Source organism: Amia ocellicauda, chromosome 2 (assembly GCF_036373705.1).
Source record: "Amia ocellicauda isolate fAmiCal2 chromosome 2, fAmiCal2.hap1, whole genome shotgun sequence".
Taxonomy (NCBI): domain Eukaryota; kingdom Metazoa; phylum Chordata; class Actinopteri; order Amiiformes; family Amiidae; genus Amia; species Amia ocellicauda.
Genome location: NC_089851.1, coordinates 60,569,821 through 60,589,063, shown reverse-complemented (window position 1 = coordinate 60,589,063; position 19,243 = coordinate 60,569,821).

Sequence of the window (19,243 nt, the reverse complement as noted above, 5' to 3'; positions counted from 1 at the left end):
GTGGTCCCTGATCTTTTGTTATGCTACTATGCTACTGACCATTGGGGGAGCGATAGGAAGCAAGAGAGTTAGATATCGAGAGTCATAGATAGATAGATAGATAGATGGATGGATGGATGGCAAGGCAAGCATCTGATTGACAGTGGTCCGTGATCTGCAGTTATGCTACTATGCTATTGAACATTGGGGGAGCGATAGCAAGCAAGAGAGTTAGATATTGAGAGTCATAGATAGATAGATAGATAGATGGATGGATGGATAGACTGCAAGGCAAGCATCTGATTGACAGTGGTCCGTGATCTGCTGTTATGCTACTATGCTACTGACCATTGGGGGAGCGATAGCAAGCAAGAGAGTTAGATATCGAGAGTCATAGATAGATAGATAGATAGATATATAGATGGATGGACGGCAAGGCAAGCATCTGAATGACAGTGGTCCGTGATCTGCTGTTATGCTACTATGCTACTGACCATTGGGGGAGCGATAGCAAGTAAGAGAGTTAGATATCGAGAGTCATAGATAGATAGATTGATAGATGGATGGATGGACGACAAGGCAAGCATCTGATTGACTTTGGTCCATGATCTGCTGTTTTGCTACTATGCTACTGACCATTGGGGGAGCGATAGCAAGCAAGAGAGTTAGATATCGAGAGTCATAGATAGATATATAGATAGATGGATGGATGGATGGCAAGGCAAGCATCTGATTGACAGTGGTCCGTGATCTGCTGTTATGCTACTATGCTACTGAACAATTGGGGGAGCGATAGCAAACAAGAGAGTTAGATTTTGAGAGTCATAGATAGATAGATAGATAGATGGATGGATGGACGGCAAGGCAAGCATCTGATTGACAGTGGTCCGTGATCTGCTGTTATGCTACTATGCTACTGACCATTGGGGGAGCGATAGCAAGCAAGAGAGTTAGATATCGAGAGTCATAGATAGATAGATAGATAGATGGATGGATGGATGGACGGCAAGGCAAGCATCTGATTGACAGTGGTCCGTGATCTGCTGTTATGCTACTATGCTACTGACCATTGGGGGAGCGATAGCAAGCAAGAGAGTTAGATATCGAGAGAAATACATAGATAGATAGATGGATGGATGGATGGACGGCAAGGCAAGCATCTGATTGACAGTGGTCCGTGATCTGCAGTTATGCTACTATGCTACTGGCATTGGGGGAGCGATAGCAAGCAAGAGAGTTAGATATCGAGAGTCATAGATAGCTAGATAGATAGATGGATGAATGGACGGCAAGGCAAGCATCTGATTGACAGTGGTCCGTGATCTGCTGTTATGCTACTATGCTACTGACCATTGGGGGAGCGATAGCAAGCAAGAGAGTTAGATATCGAGAGTCATTGATAAACAGATAGATAGATGGATGGATGGATGGACGGCAAGGCAAGCATCTGATTGACAGTGGTCCGTGATCTGCTGTTATGCTACTATGCTACTGACCATTGGGGGAGTGATAGCAAGCAAGAGAGTTAGATATCGAGAGTCATTGATAGATAGATAGATAGATGGATGGATGGATGGACGGCAAGGCAAGCATCTGATTAACAGTGGTCCGTGATCTGCTGTTATGCTACTATGCTACTGGCATTGGGGGAGCGATAGCAAGCAATAGAGTTAGATATCAAGAGTCATAGATAGATAGACAGATAGATGGATGGATGGACGGCAAGGCAAGCATCTGATTGACAGTGGTCCATGATCTGCAGTTATGCTACTATGCTACTGACCATTGGGGGAGCGATACCAAGCAAGAGAGTTAGATAACAAGAGTCATCGATAGATAGATAGATAGATGGATGGATGGACGGCAAGGCAAACATCTGATTGACAGTGGTCCGTGATCTGCTGTTATGCTACTATGCTACTGACCATTGGGGGAGTGATAGCAAGCAAGAGAGTTAGATATCGAGAGTCATTGATAGATAGATAGATAGATGGATGGATGGATGGACGGCAAGGCAAGCATCTGATTAACAGTGGTCCGTGATCTGCTGTTATGCTACTATGCTACTGGCATTGGGGGAGCGATAGCAAGCAATAGAGTTAGATATCAAGAGTCATAGATAGATAGACAGATAGATGGATGGATGGACGGCAAGGCAAGCATCTGATTGACAGTGGTCCATGATCTGCTGTTATGCTACTATGCTACTGACCATTGGGGGAGCGATACCAAGCAAGAGAGTTAGATAACAAGAGTCATCGATAGATAGATAGATAGATGGATGGATGGACGGCAAGGCAAACATCTGATTGACAGTGGTCCGTGATCTGCTGTTATGCTACTATGCTACTGACCATTGGGGGAGCGATAGCATGCAAGAGAGTTAGATATCGAGAGTCATTGATAGATAGATAGATAGATAGATAGATGGATGGATGGATGGACGGCAAGGCAAGCATCTGATTGACAGTGGTCCGTGATCTGCTGTTATGCTACTATGCTACTGACCATTGGGGGAGCGATAGCAAGCAAGAGAGTTAGATATCGAGAGTCATAGATAGATAGATAGATAGATAGATGGATGGATGGACGGCAAGGCAAGCATCTGATTGACAGTGGTCCGTGATCTGCTGTTATGCTACTATGCTACTGACCATTTGGAGAGCGATAGCAAGCAAGAGAGTTAGATATCGAGAGTCATTGATAGATAGATAGATAGATGGATGCATGGATGGACGGCAAGGCAAGCATCTGATTGACAGTGGTCCGTGATCTGCTGTTATGCTACTATGCTACTGACCATTGGGGGAGCGATAGCAAGCAAGAGAGTTAGATATCGAGAGTCATAGATAGATAGATAGATAGATGGATGGATGGACGGCAAGGCAAGCATCTGATTGACAGTGGTCCGTGATCTGCTGTTATGCTACAATGCGACTGACCATTGGGGGAGCGATAGCAAGCAAGAGAGTTAGATATCAAGAGTCATAGATAGATAGATAGATAGATGGATGGACGGCAAGGCAAGCATCTGATTGACAGTGGTCCGTGATCTGCTGTTATGCTACTATGCTACTGACCATTGGGGGAGCGATAGCAAGCAAGAGAGTTAGATATCGATAGTCATTGATAGATAGATAGATAGATGGATGGATGGACGGCAAGGCAAGCATCTGATTGACAGTGGTCCATGATCTGCTGTTATGCTACTATGCTACTGACCATTGGGGAACGATAGCAAGCAAGAGAGTGAGATATCAAGAGTCATAGATAGATAGATAGATAGATGGATGGATGGACGGCAAGGCAAGTATCTTATTGACAGTGGTCCGTGATCTGCTGTTATGCTTCTATGCTACTGACCTTTGGGGGAGCGATAGCAAGCGAGTTAGATATCGAGAGTCATAGATAGATAGATAGATAGATAGATAGATGGATGGATGGATGGGCGGCAAGGCAAGCATCTGATTGACATTGGTCCGTGATCTGATGTTATGCTACTATGCTACTGACCATTGGGGGAGCGATAGCAAGCAAGAGAGTTAGATATTGAGAGTCATAGATCGATAGCTAGCTATATAGCAAGATAGATAGCTATATAGATAGATAGATAGATGGATGGATGGACGACAAGGCAAGCATCTGATTGACAGTGGTCCCTGATCTATTGTTATGCTACTATACTACTGACCATTGGGGGAGCGATAGGAAGCAAGAGAGTTAGATATCGAGAGTCATAGATAGATAGATAGATAGATAGATGGATGGATGGATGGCAAGGCAAGCATCTGATTGACAGTGGTCCGTGATCTGCAGTTATGCTACTATGCTATTGAACATGGGGGGAGCGATAGCAAGTAAGAGAGTTAGATATCGAGAGTCATAGATAGATAGATTGATAGATGGATGGATGGACGGCAAGGCAAGCATCTGATTGACTTTGGTCCATGATCTGCTGTTATGCTACTATGCTACTGACCATTGGGGGAGCGATAGCAAGCAAGAGAGTTAGATATCGAGAGTCATAGATAGATAGATAGATAGATATATAGATGGATGGACGGCAAGGCAAGCATCTGATTGACAGTGGTCCGTGATCTGCTGTTATGCTACTATGCTACTGACCATTGGGGGAGCGATAGCAAGCAAGAGAGTTAGATATCGAGAGTCATAGATAGATAGATAGATAGATGGATGGATGGACGGCAAGGCAAGCATCTGATTGACAGTGGTCCGTGATCTGCTGTTATGCTACAATGCGACTGACAATTGGGGGAGCGATAGCAAGCAAGACAGTTAGATATCAAGAGTCATAGATAGATAGATAGATAGATGGATGGACGGCAAGGCAAGCATCTGATTGACAGTATTCCGTGATCTGCTGTTATGCTACTATGCTACTGACCATTGGGGGAGCGATAGCAAGCAAGAGAGTGAGATATCAAGAGTCATAGATAGATAGATAGATAGATGGATGGATGGACGGCAAGGCAAGCATCTGATTGACAGTGGTCCGTGATCTGCTGTTATGCTTCTATGCTACTGACCTTTGGGGGAGCGATAGCAAGCGAGTTAGATATCGAGAGTCATAGATAGATAGATAGATAGATAGATAGATAGATAGATAGATAGATAGATGGATGGATGGATGGACGGCAAGGCAAGCATCTGATTGACATTGGTCCGTGATCTGATGTTATGCTACTATGCTACTGACCATTGGGGGAACGATAGCAAGCAAGAGAGTTAGATATTGAGAGTCATAGATAGATAGATAGATAGATAGATAGATGGATGGATGGACGACAAGGCAAGCATCTGATTGACAGTGGTCCCTGATCCTTTGTTATGCTACTATGCTACTGACCATTGGGGGAGTGATAGCAAGCAAGAGAGTTAGATATCGAGAGTCATAGATAGATAGATAGATAGATGGATGGATGGATGGATGGACGGCAAGGCAAGAATCTGATTTACAGTGGTCCGTGATCAGCTGTTATGCTACTATGCTACTGACCATTGGGGGAGCGATAGCAAGCAAGAGAGTTAGATATCGAGAGTCATAGATAGATAGATAGATAGATACATGGATGGATGGACGACAAGGCAAGCATCTGATTGACAGTGGTCCCTGATCTTTTGTTATGCTACTATGCTACTGACCATTGGGGGAGCGATAGGAACCATAGAGTTAGATATCGAGAGTCATAGATAGATAGATAGATAGATGGATGGATGGATGGCAAGGCAAGCATCTGATTGACAGTGGTCCGTGATCTGCAGTTATGCTACTATGCAATTGAACATTGGGGGAGCGATAGCAAGCAAGAGAGTTAGATATTGAGAGTCATAGATAGATAGATAGATAGATGGATGGATGGATGGACTGCAAGGCAAGCATCTGATTGACAGTGGTCCGTGATCTGCTGTTATGCTACTATACTACTGACCATTGGGGGAGCGATAGCAAGCAAGAGAGTTAGATATCGAGAGTCATAGATAGATAGATAGATAGATATATAGATGGATGGACGGCAAGGCAAGCATCTGATTGACAGTGGTCCGTGATCTGCTGTTATGCTACTATGCTACTGACCATTGGGGGAGCGATAGCAAGCAAGAGAGTTAGATATCGAGAGTCATAGATAGATAGATAGATAGATGGATGGATGGACGGCAAGGCAAGCATCTGATTGACAGTGGTCCGTGATCTGCTGTTATGCTACAATGCGACTGACCATTGGGGGAGCGATAGCAAGCAAGACAGTTAGATATCAAGAGTCATAGATATATAGATAGATAGATGGATGGACGGCAAGGCAAGCATCTGATTGACAGTGGTCCGTGATCTGCTGTTATGCTACTATGCTACTGACCATTGAGGGAGCGATAGCAAGCAAGAGAGTTAGATATCGATAGTCATTGATAGATAGATAGATAGATGGATGGATGGACGGCAAGGCAAGCATCTGATTGACAGTGGTCCGTGATCTGCTGTTATGCTACTATGCTACTGACCATTGGGGGAGCGATAGCAAGCAAGAGAGTGAGATATCAAGAGTCATAGATAGATAGATAGATAGATGGATGGATGGACGGCAAGGCAAGCATCTGATTGACAGTGGTCCGTAATCTGCTGTTATGCTTCTATGCTAATGACCTTTGGGGGAGCGATAGCAAGCGAGTTAGATATCGAGAGTCATAGATAGATAGATAGATAGATAGATAGATAGATAGATAGATAGATAGATAGATGGATGGATGGATGTACGGCAAGGCAAGCATCTGATTGACATTGGTCCGTGATCTGATGTTATGCTACTATGCTACTGACCATTGGGGGAACGATAGCAAGCAAGAGAGTTAGATATTGAGAGTCATAGATCGATAGCTAGCTATATAGCTAGATAGATAGCTAAATAGATAGATAGATAGATGGATGGATGGACGACAAGGCAAGCATCTGTTTGACAGTGGTCCCTGATCTTTTGTTATGCTACTATGCTACTGACCATTGGGGGAGCGATAGGAAGCAAGAGAGTTTGATATCGAGAGTCATAGATAGATAGATAGATAGATGGATGGATGGATGGCAAGGCAAGCATCTGATTGACAGTGGTCCGTGATCTGCAGTTATGCTACTATGCTATTGAACATTGGGGGAGCGATAGTAAGCAAGAGAGTTAGATATTGAGAGTCATAGATAGATAGATAGATAGATAGATGGATGGATGGATGGACTGCAATGCAAGCATCTGATTGACAGTGGTCCGTGATCTGCTGTTATGCTACTATGCTACTGACCATTGGGGGAGCGATAGGAAGCAAGAGAGTTAGATATCGAGAGTCATAGATAGATAGATAGATAGATATATAGATGGATGGACGGCAAGGCAAGCATCTGAATGACAGTGGTCCGTGATCTGCTGTTATGCTACTATGCTACTGACCATTGGGGGAGCGATAGCAAGTAGGAGAGTTAGATATCGAGAGTCATAGATAGAGAGATTGATAGATGGATGGATGGACGGCAAGGCAAGCATCTGATTGACTTTGGTCCATGATCTGCTGTTTTGCTACTATGCTACTGACCATTGGGGGAGCGATAGCAAGCAAGAGAGTTAAATATCGAGAGTCATAGATAGATAGATAGATAGATGGATGGATGGATGGCAAGGCAAGCATCTGATTGACAGTGGTCCGTGATCTGCTGTTATGCTACTATGCTACTGAACATTGGGGGAGCGATAGCAAGCAAGAGACTTAGATATTGAGAGTCATAGATAGATAGATAGATAGATAGATAGATGGATGGATGGACGACAAGGCAAGCATCTGATTGACAGTGGTCCCAGATCTTTTGTTATGCTACTATGCTACTGACCATTGGGGGAGCGATAGCAAGCAAGAGAGTTAGATATCGAGAGTCATAGATAGATAGATAGATAGATGGATGGATGGACGACAAGGCAAGCATCTGATTGACAGTGGTCCCAGATCTTTTGTTATGCTACTATGCTACTGACCATTGGGGGAGCGATAGCAAGCAAGAGAGTTAGATATCGAGAGTCATAGATAGATAGATAGATAGATATATAGATGGATGGACGGCAAGGCAAGCATCTGATTGACAGTGGTCCGTGATCTGCTGTTATGCTACTATGCTACTGACCATTGGGGGAGCGATAGCAAGCAAGAGAGTTAGATATCGAGAGTCATAGATAGATAGATAGATAGATGGATGGATGGACGGCAAGGCAAGCATCTGATTGACAGTGGTCCGTGATCTGCTGTTATGCTACAATGCGACTGACAATTGGGGGAGCGATAGCAAGCAAGACAGTTAGATATCAAGAGTCATAGATAGATAGATAGATAGATGGATGGACGGCAAGGCAAGCATCTGATTGACAGTATTCCGTGATCTGCTGTTATGCTACTATGCTACTGACCATTGGGGGAGCGATAGCAAGCAAGAGAGTGAGATATCAAGAGTCATAGATAGATAGATAGATAGATGGATGGATGGACGGCAAGGCAAGCATCTGATTGACAGTGGTCCGTGATCTGCTGTTATGCTTCTATGCTACTGACCTTTGGGGGAGCGATAGCAAGCGAGTTAGATATCGAGAGTCATAGATAGATAGATAGATAGATAGATAGATAGATAGATAGATAGATAGATAGATGGATGGATGGATGGACGGCAAGGCAAGCATCTGATTGACATTGGTCCGTGATCTGATGTTATGCTACTATGCTACTGACCATTGGGGGAACGATAGCAAGCAAGAGAGTTAGATATTGAGAGTCATAGATAGATAGATAGATAGATAGATAGATGGATGGATGGACGACAAGGCAAGCATCTGATTGACAGTGGTCCCTGATCCTTTGTTATGCTACTATGCTACTGACCATTGGGGGAGTGATAGCAAGCAAGAGAGTTAGATATCGAGAGTCATAGATAGATAGATAGATAGATGGATGGATGGATGGATGGACGGCAAGGCAAGAATCTGATTTACAGTGGTCCGTGATCAGCTGTTATGCTACTATGCTACTGACCATTGGGGGAGCGATAGCAAGCAAGAGAGTTAGATATCGAGAGTCATAGATAGATAGATAGATAGATACATGGATGGATGGACGACAAGGCAAGCATCTGATTGACAGTGGTCCCTGATCTTTTGTTATGCTACTATGCTACTGACCATTGGGGGAGCGATAGGAAGCAAGAGAGTTAGATATCGAGAGTCATAGATAGATAGATAGATAGATGGATGGATGGATGGCAAGGCAAGCATCTGATTGACAGTGGTCCGTGATCTGCAGTTATGCTACTATGCTATTGAACATTGGGGGAGCGATAGCAAGCAAGAGAGTTAGATATTGAGAGTCATAGATAGATAGATAGATAGATGGATGGATGGATGGACTGCAAGGCAAGCATCTGATTGACAGTGGTCCGTGATCTGCTGTTATGCTACTATACTACTGACCATTGGGGGAGCGATAGCAAGCAAGAGAGTTAAATATCGAGAGTCATAGATAGATAGATAGATAGATATATAGATGGATGGACGGCAAGGCAAGCATCTGATTGACAGTGGTCCGTGATCTGCTGTTATGCTACTATGCTACTGACCATTGGGGGAGCGATAGCAAGCAAGAGAGTTAGATATCGAGAGTCATAGATAGATAGATAGATAGATGGATGGATGGACGGCAAGGCAAGCATCTGATTGACAGTGGTCCGTGATCTGCTGTTATGCTACAATGCGACTGACCATTGGGGGAGCGATAGCAAGCAAGACAGTTAGATATCAAGAGTCAAAGATATATAGATAGATAGATGGATGGACGGCAAGGCAAGCATCTGATTGACAGTGGTCCGTGATCTGCTGTTATGCTACTATGCTACTGACCATTGAGGGAGCGATAGCAAGCAAGAGAGTTAGATATCGATAGTCATTGATAGATAGATAGATAGATGGATGGATGGACGGCAAGGCAAGCATCTGATTGACAGTGGTCCGTGATCTGCTGTTATGCTACTATGCTACTGACCATTGGGGGAGCGATAGCAAGCAAGAGAGTGAGATATCAAGAGTCATAGATAGATAGATAGATAGATGGATGGATGGACGGCAAGGCAAGCATCTGATTGACAGTGGTCCGTAATCTGCTGTTATGCTTCTATGCTAATGACCTTTGGGGGAGCGATAGCAAGCGAGTTAGATATCGAGAGTCATAGATAGATAGATAGATAGATAGATAGATAGATAGATAGATAGATGGATGGATGGATGTACGGCAAGGCAAGCATCTGATTGACATTGGTCCGTGATCTGATGTTATGCTACTATGCTACTGACCATTGGGGGAACGATAGCAAGCAAGAGAGTTAGATATTGAGAGTCATAGATCGATAGCTAGCTATATAGCTAGATAGATAGCTATATAGATAGATAGATAGATGGATGGATGGACGACAAGGCAAGCATCTGTTTGACAGTGGTCCCTGATCTTTTGTTATGCTACTATGCTACTGACCATTGGGGGAGCGATAGCAAGCAAGAGAGTTAGATATCGAGAGTCATAGATAGATAGATAGATAGATATATAGATGGATGGACGGCAAGGCAAGCATCTGATTGACAGTGGTCCGTGATCTGCTGTTATGCTACAATGCGACTGACCATTGGGGGAGCGATAGCAAGCAAGACAGTTAGATATCAAGAGTCATAGATATATAGATAGATAGATGGATGGACGGCAAGGCAAGCATCTGATTGACAGTGGTCCGTGATCTGCTGTTATGCTACTATGCTACTGACCATTGAGGGAGCGATAGCAAGCAAGAGAGTTAGATATCGATAGTCATTGATAGATAGATAGATAGATGGATGGATGGACGGCAAGGCAAGCATCTGATTGACAGTGGTCCGTGATCTGCTGTTATGCTACTATGCTACTGACCATTGGGGGAGCGATAGCAAGCAAGAGAGTGAGATATCAAGAGTCATAGATAGATAGATAGATAGATGGATGGATGGACGGCAAGGCAAGCATCTGATTGACAGTGGTCCGTAATCTGCTGTTATGCTTCTATGCTAATGACCTTTGGGGGAGCGATAGCAAGCGAGTTAGATATCGAGAGTCATAGATAGATAGATAGATAGATAGATAGATAGATGGATGGATGGATGTACGGCAAGGCAAGCATCTGATTGACATTGGTCCGTGATCTGATGTTATGCTACTATGCTACTGACCATTGGGGGAACGATAGCAAGCAAGAGAGTTAGATATTGAGAGTCATAGATCGATAGCTAGCTATATAGCTAGATAGATAGCTATATAGATAGATAGATAGATGGATGGATGGACGACAAGGCAAGCATCAGTTTGACAGTGGTCCCCGATCTTTTGTTATGCTACTATGCTACTGACCATTGGGGGAGCGATAGGAAGCAAGAGAGTTAGATATCGAGAGTCATAGATAGATAGATAGATAGATGGATGGATGGATGGCAAGGCAAGCATCTGATTGACAGTGGTCCGTGATCTGCAGTTATGCTACTATGCTATTGAACATTGGGGGAGCGATAGCAAGCAAGAGAGTTAGATATTGAGAGTCATAGATAGATATATAGATAGATAGATGGATGGATGGATGGACTGCAATGCAAGCATCTGATTGACAGTGGTCCGTGATCTGCTGTTATGCTACTATGCTACTGACCATTGGGGGAGCGATAGGAAGCAAGAGAGTTAGATATCGACAGTCATAGATAGATAGATAGATAGATATATAGATGGATGGACGGCAAGGCAAGCATCTGAATGACAGTGGTCCGTGATCTGCTGTTATGCTACTATGCTACTGACCATTGGGGGAGCGATAGCAAGTAGGAGAGTTAGATATCGAGAGTCATAGATAGAGAGATTGATAGATGGATGGATGGACGGCAAGGCAAGCATCTGATTGACTTTGGTCCATGATCTGCTGTTTTGCTACTATGCTACTGACCATTGGGGGAGCGATAGCAAGCAAGAGAGTTAAATATCGAGAGTCATAGATAGATAGATAGATAGATGGATGGATGGATGGCAAGGCAAGCATCTGATTGACAGTGGTCCGTGATCTGCTGTTATGCTACTATGCTACTGAACATTGGGGGAGCGATAGCATGCAAGAGACTTAGATATTGAGAGTCATAGATAGATAGATAGATAGATAGATAGATGGATGGATGGACGACAAGGCAAGCATCTGATTGACAGTGGTCCCAGATCTTTTGTTATGCTACTATGCTACTGACCATTGGGGGAGCGATAGCAAGCAAGAGAGTTAGATATCGAGAGTCATAGATAGATAGATAGATAGATGGATGGATGGATGGACGGCAAGGCAAGAATCTGATTTACAGTGGTCCGTGATCAGCTGTTATGCTACTATGCTACTGACCATTGGGGGAGCGATAGCAAGCAAGAGAGTTAGATATCGAGAGTCATAGATAGATAGATAGATAGATATATAGATGGATGGACGGCAAGGCAAGCATCTGATTGACAGTGGTCCCTGATCTTTTGTTATGCTACTATGCTACTGACCATTGGGGGAGCGATAGGAAGCAAGAGAGTTAGATATCGAGAGTCATAGATAGATAGATAGATAGATGGATGGATGGACGACAAGGCAAGCATCTGATTGACAGTGGTCCCTGATCTTTTGTTATGCTACTATGCTACTGACCATTGGGGGAGCGATAGCAAGCAAGAGAGTTAGATATTGAGAGTCATAGATAGATAGATAGATAGATGGATGGATGGATGGACTGCAAGGCAAGCATCTGATTGACAGTGGTCCGTGATCTGCTGTTATGCTACTATGCTACTGACCATTGGGGGAGCGATAGCAAGCAACAGAGTTAGATATCGAGAGTCATAGATAGATAGATAGATAGATATATAGATGGATGGACGGCAAGGCAAGCATCTGATTGACAGTGGACCGTGATCTGCTGTTATGCTACTATGCTACTGACCATTGGGGGAGCGATAGCAAGCAAGAGAGTTAGATATCGAGAGTCATAGATAGATAGATAGATAGATGGATGGATGGACGGCAAGGCAAGCATCTGATTGACATTGGTCCGTGATCTGATGTTATGCTACTATGCTACTGACCATTGGGGGAACGATAGCAAGCAAGAGAGTTAGATATTGAGAGTCATAGATCGATAGCTAGCTATATAGCTAGATAGATAGCTATATAGATAGATAGATAGATGGATGGATGGACGACAAGGCAAGCATCTGATTGACAGTGGTCCCTGATCTTTTGTTATGCTACTATGCTACTGACCATTGGGGGAGCGATAGGAAGCAAGAGAGTTAGATATCGAGAGTCATAGATAGATAGATAGATAGATGGATGGATGGATGGCAAGGCAAGCATCTGATTGACAGTGGTCCGTGATCTGCAGTTATGCTACTATGCTATTGAACATTGGGGAGCGATAGCAAGCAAGAGAGTTAGATATTGAGAGTCATAGATAGATAGATAGATAGATGGATGGATGGATGGACTGCAAGGCAAGCATCTGATTGACAGTGGTCCGTGATCTGCTGTTATGCTACTATGCTACTGACCATTGGGGGAGCGATAGCAAGCAAGAGAGTTAGATATCGAGAGTCATAGATAGATAGATAGATAGATATATAGATGGATGGACGGCAAGGCAAGCATCTGAATGACAGTGGTCCGTGATCTGCTGTTATGCTACTATGCTACTGACCATTGGGGGAGCGATAGCAAGTAAGAGAGTTAGATATCGAGAGTCATAGATAGAGAGATTGATAGATGGATGGATGGACGGCAAGGCAAGCATCTGATTGACTTTGGTCCATGATCTGCTGTTTTGCTACTATGCTACTGACCATTGGGGGAGCGATAGCAAGCAAGAGAGTTAGATATCGAGAGTCATAGATAGATAGATAGATAGATGGATGGATGGATGGCAAGGCAAGCATCTGATTGACAGTGGTCCGTGATCTGCTGTTATGCTACTATGCTACTGAACATTGGGGGAGCGATAGCAAGCAAGAGAGTTAGATATTGAGAGTCATAGATAGATAGATAGATAGATGGATGGATGGACGACAAGGCAAGCATCTGATTGACAGTGGTCCCAGATCTTTTGTTATGCTACTATGCTACTGACCATTGGGGGAGCGATAGCAAGCAAGAGAGTTAGATATCGAGAGTCATAGATAGATAGATAGATAGATATATAGATGGATGGACGGCAAGGCAAGCATCTGATTGACAGTGGTCCCTGATCTTTTGTTATGCTACTATGCTACTGACCATTGGGGGAGCGATAGGAAGCAAGAGAGTTAGATATCGAGAGTCATAGATAGATAGATAGATAGATGGATGGATGGACGACAAGGCAAGCATCTGATTGACAGTGGTCCCTGATCTTTTGTTACGCTACTATGCTACTGACCATTGGGGGAGCGATAGCAAGCAAGAGAGTTAGATATTGAGAGTCATAGATAGATAGATAGATAGTTGGATGGATGGATGGACTGCAAGGCAAGCATCTGATTGACAGTGGTCCGTGATCTGCTGTTATGCTACTATGCTACTGACCATTGGGGGAGCGATAGCAAGCAACAGAGTTAGATATCGAGAGTCATAGATAGATAGATAGATAGATAGATGGATGGATGGACGGCAAGGCAAGCATCTGATTGACAGTGGTCCGTGATCTGCTGTTATGCTACAATGCGACTGACCATTGGGGGAGCGATAGCAAGCAAGACAGTTAGATATCAAGAGTCATAGATAGATAGATAGATAGATGGATGGACGGCAAGGCAAGCATCTGATTGACAGTGGTCCGTGATCTGCTGTTATGCTACTATGCTACTGACCATTGGGGGAGCGATAGCAAGCAAGAGAGTTAGATATCGATAGTCATTGATAGATAGATAGATAGATGGATGGATGGACGGCAAGGCAAGCATCTGATTGACAGTGGTCCGTGATCTGCTGTTATGCTACTATGCTACTGACCATTGGGGGAGCGATAGCAAGCAAGAGAGTGAGATATCAAGAGTCATAGATTGATAGATAGATAGATGGATGGATGGACAGCAAGGCAAGCATCTGATTGACAGTGGTCCGTGACCTGCTGTTATGCTTCTATGCTACTGACCTTTGGGGGAGCGATAGCAAGCGAGTTAGATATCGAGAGTCATAGATAGATAGATAGATAGATAGATAGATAGATAGATAGATGGATGGATGGACGGCAAGGCAAGCATCTGATTGACAGTGGTCCGTGATCTGCTGTTATGCTACTATGCTACTGACCATTGGGGGAGCGATAGCAAGCAAGAGAGTGAGATATCAAGAGTCATAGATTGATAGATAGATAGATGGATGGATGGACAGCAAGGCAAGCATCTGATTGACAGTGGTCCGTGACCTGCTGTTATGCTTCTATGCTACTGACCTTTGGGGGAGCGATAGCAAGCGAGTTAGATATCGAGAGTCATAGATAGATAGATAGATAGATAGATAGATAGATAGATAGATGGATGGATGGACGGCAAGGCAAGCATCTGATTGACAGTGGTCCGTGATCTGCTGTTATGCTACTATGCTACTGACCATTGGGGGAGCGATAGCAAGCAAGAGAGTTAGATATCGAGAGTCATAGATAGATAGATAGATAGATGGACGGATGGACTGCAAGGCAAGCATCTGATTGACAGTGGTCCGTGATCTGCTGTTATGCTACTATGCTACTGACCATTGGGGGAGCGATAGCAAGCAAGAGAGTTAGATATCAAGAGTCATAGATAGATAGATAGATAGATGGATGGACGGCAAGGCAAGCATCTGATTGACAGTGGTCCGTGATCTGCTGTTATGCTACTATGCTACTGACCATTGGGGGAGCGATAGCAAGCAAGAGAGTTAGATATCGATAGTCATTGATAGATAGATAGATAGATAGATAGATAGATTGATAGATAGATAGATAGATGGATGGATGGATGGACGGCAAGGCAAGCATCTGATTGACATTGGTCCGTGATCTGATGTTATGCTACTATGCTACTGACCATTGGGGGAGCGATAGCAAGCAAGAGAGTTAGATATTGAGAGTCATAGATCGATAGCTAGCTATATAGCTAGATAGATAGCTATATAGATATATAGATAGATGGATGGATGGACGGCAAGGCAAGCATCTGATTGACAGTGGTCCGTGATCTGCTGTTATGCTACTATGCTACTGACCATTGGGGGAGCGATAGCAAGCAAGATAGTAAGATATCGAGAGTCATAGACAGATAGATAGATAGATGGATGGATGGATGGACGGCAAGGCAAGCATCTGATTGACAGTGGTCCGTGATCTGATGTTATGCTACAATGCTACTGACCATTGGGGGAGCGATAGCAAGCAAGAGAGTTAGATATCGAGAGTCATAGATAGATAGATAGATAGATGGATGGATGGACGACAAGGCAAGCATCTGATTGACAGTGGTCCGTGATCTGCTGTTATGCTACTATGCTACTGACCATTGGGGGAGCGATAGCAAGCAAGAGAGTTAGATATCGAGAGTCATAGATAGATAGATAGATAGATGGATGGATGGATGGACGGCAATGCAAGCATCTGATTGACAGTGGTCCGTGATCTGCTGTTATGCTACTATGCTACTGAACATTGGGGAAGCGATTGCAAGCAAGAGAGTTAGATATCGAGAGTCATAGACAGATAGATAGATAGATAGATAGATGGATGGATGGACGGCAAGGCAAGCATCTGATTGACAGTGGTCCGTGATCTGCTGTTATGCTACTATGCTACTGACCATTGGGGGAGCGATAGCAAGCTAGAGAGTTAGATATCGAGAGTCATAGATAGATAGATAGATAGATAGATAGATGGATGGATGGACGGCAAGGCAAGCATCTGATTGACAGTGGTCCGTGATCTGCTGTTTTGCTACTATGCTACTGACCATTGGGGGAGCGATAGCAAGCAAGAGAGTTAGATATCGAGAGTCATAGATAGATAGATAGATAGATAGATGGATGGATGGACTGCAAGGCAAGCATCTGATTGACAGTGGTCCGTGATCTGCTGTTATGCTACAATGCTACTGACCATTGGGGGAGCGATAGCAAGCAAGAGAGTTAGATATCAAGAGTCATAGATAGATAGATAGATAGATGGATGGACGGCAAGGCAAGCATCTGATTGACAGTGGTCCGTGATCTGCTGTTATGCTACAATGCTACTGACCATTGGGGGAGCGATAGCAAGCAAGAGAGTTAGATATCAAGAGTCATAGATAGATAGATAGATAGATGGATGGACGGCAAGGCAAGCATCTGATTGACAGTGGTCCGTGATCTGCTGTTATGCTACTATGCTACTGACCATTGGGAGAGCGATAGCAAGCAAGAGACTTAGATATTGAGAGTCATAGATAGATAGATAGATAGATAGATAGATGGATGGATGGACGACAAGGCAAGCATCTGATTGACAGTGGTCCCAGATCTTTTGTTATGCTACTATGCTACTGACCATTGGGGGAGCGATAGCAAGCAAGAGAGTTAGATATCGAGAGTCATAGATAGATAGATAGATAGATGGATGGATGGATGGACGGCAAGGCAAGAATCTGATTTACAGTGGTCCGTGATCAGCTGTTATGCTACTATGCTACTGACCATTGGGGGAGCGATAGCAAGCAAGAGAGTTAGATATCGAGAGTCATAGATAGATAGATAGATAGATAGATATATAGATGGATGGACGGCAAGGCAAGCATCTGATTGACAGTGGACCCTGATCTTTTGTTATGCTACTATGCTACTGACCATTGGGGGAGCGACAGGAAGCAAGAGAGTTAGATATCGAGAGTCATAGATAGATAGATAGATAGATGGATGGATGGACGGCAAGGCAAGCATCTGATAGACAGTGGTCCGTGATCTGCTGTTATGCTTCTATGCTACTGACCTTTGGGGGAGCGATAGCAAGCGAGTTAGATATCGAGAGTCATAGATAGATAGATAGATAGATAGATAGATAGATAGATGGATGGATGGATGGATGGACGGCAAGGCAAGCATCTGATTGACATTGGTCCGTGATCTGATGTTATGCTACTATGCTACTGACCATTGGGGGAACGATAGCAAGCAAGAGAGTTAGATATTGAGAGTCATAGATCGATAGCTAGCTATATAGCTAGATAGATAGCTATATAGATAGATAGAGAGATGGATGGATGGACGACAAGGCAAGCATCTGATTGACAGTGGTCCCTGATCTTTTGTTATGCTACTATGCTACTGACCATTGGGGGAGCGATAGGAAGCAAGAGAGTTAGATATCGAGAGTCATAGATAGATAGATAGATAGATGGATGGATGGATGGCAAGGCAAGCATCTGATTGACAGTGGTCCGTGATCTGCTGTTATGCTACTATGCTACTGACCATTGGGGGAGCGATAGCAAGCAAGAGAGTTAGATATCGAGAGTCATAGATAGATAGATAGATAGATATATAGATGGATGGACGGCAAGGCAAGCATCTGAATGACAGTGGTCCGTGATCTGCTGTTATGCTACTATGCTACTGACCATTGGAGGAGCGATAGCAAGTAAGAGAGTTAGATATCGAGAGTCATAGATAGAGAGATTGATAGATGGATGGATGGACGGCAAGGCAAGCATCTGATTGACTTTGGTCCATGATCTGCTGTTTTGCTACTATGCTACTGACCATTGGGGGAGCGATAGCAAGCAAGAGAGTTAGATATCGAGAGTCATAGATAGATAGATAGATAGATGGATGGATGGACGGCAAGGCAAGCATCTGATTGACATTGGTCCGTGATCTGATGTTATGCTACTATGCTACTGACCATTGGGGGAGCGATAGCAAGCAAGAGAGTTAGATATTGAGAGTCATAGATCGATAGCTAGCTATATAGCTAGATAGATAGCTATATAGATATATAGATAGATGGATGGATGGACGGCAAGGCAAGCATCTGATTGACAGTGGTCCGTGATCTGCTGTTATGCTACTATGCTACTGACCATTGGGGGAGCGATAGCAAGCAAGATAGTAAGATATCGAGAGTCATAGACAGATAGATAGATAGATGGATGGATGGATGGACGGCAAGGCAAGCATCTGATTGACAGTGGTCCGTGATCTGATGTTATGCTACAATGCTACTGACCATTGGGGGAGCGATAGCAAGCAAGAGAGTTAGATATCGAGAGTCATAGATAGATAGATAGATAGATGGATGGATGGACGACAAGGCAAGCATCTGATTGACAGTGGTCCGTGATCTGCTGTTATGCTACTATGCTACTGACCATTGGGGGAGCGATAGCAAGCAAGAGAGTTAGATATCGAGAGTCATAGATAGATAGATAGATAGATGGATGGATGGATGGACGGCAATGCAAGCATCTGATTGACAGTGGTCCGTGATCTGCTGTTATGCTACTATGCTACTGAACATTGGGGAAGCGATTGCAAGCAAGAGAGTTAGATATCGAGAGTCATAGACAGATAGATAGATAGATAGATGGATGGATGGACGGCAAGGCAAGCATCTGATTGACAGTGGTCCGTGATCTGCTGTTATGCTACTATGCTACTGACCATTGGGGGAGCGATAGCAAG